Source organism: Poecilia latipinna, unplaced genomic scaffold, assembly GCF_001443285.1.
Source record: "Poecilia latipinna isolate Pla-1442-1.1 unplaced genomic scaffold, P_latipinna-1.0 Scaffold2233, whole genome shotgun sequence".
Taxonomy (NCBI): domain Eukaryota; kingdom Metazoa; phylum Chordata; class Actinopteri; order Cyprinodontiformes; family Poeciliidae; genus Poecilia; species Poecilia latipinna.
The window spans coordinates 8,754-10,415 of record NW_015114849.1 but is presented as its reverse complement, the minus strand read 5'-3'; positions in this window follow the sequence as shown (position 1 = coordinate 10,415).

The window sequence follows — 1,662 nt, the reverse complement described above, 5'->3', positions numbered from 1 at the left end:
AAATATACATCAAAAGTAATATTTGTACTCTTATCAAAATTTTGCCACTATTCAGTGACATTTTGAACAATCAATCAAATTCAATCAAGTTTTATTTGTATAGCACATTTCAGCAGCAAGGCATTTCAAAGTGCTTTACATAATAAAAAACAGCATGTGACATTGAATAAACAGAGAGATTTTGGGGAAAAAAATTAAAATTAAAAAAGATAAAAGCATTAAAACCAGCACCCCCTTTCAACCGGGGGGACGACACCCGCACCCCTGTCCTTATCTCGGACTCAAAACCGATCTGGGACTTTAGTCAAAACGCTGTTTGACAAGGACTCCAACCTCTAGGTTTTTATGAATCGCCGTAAACTGGGACTCTAAACCCCATAGGACTTTAAACGTTGTTTAACTGGGACTCTAACCCTAATTTAGCCATAAGCAACTCTAAACAGGTGGGTTTTAAGTTGAGATTTGAAGGCACTCAGTGTTTCAGCTGTTTTACAGTTTTCTGGAAGTTTGTTCCAAATTTGTGGTGCATAGAAACTGAATGCTGCTTCTCCTCATTTGGTTCTGGTTCTGGGGATGCAGAGCAGAACCAGAAGATCTGAGGGGTCTAGACGGTTGGTACAGCAACAACAGATCTTTAATGTATTGTGGTGCTAAACCGTTCAGTGATTTATAAACTAACAACAGTATTTTAAAGTCTATTCTTTGAGCTACAGGGAGCCAGTGAATGACTTTAGAACTGGTGTTATGTGCTCTATCTTCCTGGTTTTAGTGAGAACTCCAGCAGCAGTGTTCAGGTGATAGAAGGCTGATTTTGTAACTGTCTTAAGTGGTTCTGAAGGTTCAGGTCAGAGTCCATCACTACTCCCAGGTTTCTGGCTGATCACTGGTTTTAGTTGCAATAACTGAAGCTGTGCATTGATTCTAGTTCGCTCCTCTTTAGGTCCAAAGATAATAACTTCAGTTTTGTTTCTGTTCAGCTGGAGAAAGTTTTGGCACAAGATGCTACTATTTTGCAATAATAAATAAGATTAGATACATAGAAATTAATAGATTGATTTTGACCTTGACATTGAAGGAAACTAAAATGTATTAATCTTTTTAAGTAAACCATAGAAACAAAACAGTTTTGCAATCACAGTGTTTACACAGGACAGAATGAAATAATATCCGACTGGTTAGATGTTTTGGGTACCTGGGTGATTTAGAGAAACTATTCACCCAGCCCATCACTGATCGTTTGATGGAGTCTTACATAAAGATTATTAATTTCATAGGTAACACTTTATTTGACAGGGTGTGCATAAGACTGACATGACACTGTCATAAACATGACAACACCTGTCATGAACATGAAGGAGTCTTTATGAATGTCTGCGACTGTTGTCATGAAGTGTCGTTCGGTAAATGACACTTTTAATGCAAAGTTGCAGACTTTCCCCAGAACCAGATTGGTGATCATTATTTTGTGTTTACAATAAACTTATTTAACTGATTTCTGTTCTCCGCCTGCTGTTCTGCATGTCGGTTAAGAAATTAGACTCCATTATGACTTACGGGTAAAATCATTTTTGTTGTTGTTGTTGTTGTTGTTTGGTTTTACGGTAAAACGCCCGGCAGCCGAGGTTGCCGGAAAAACAATTACGGGTAAAAAAAAAATAAAAG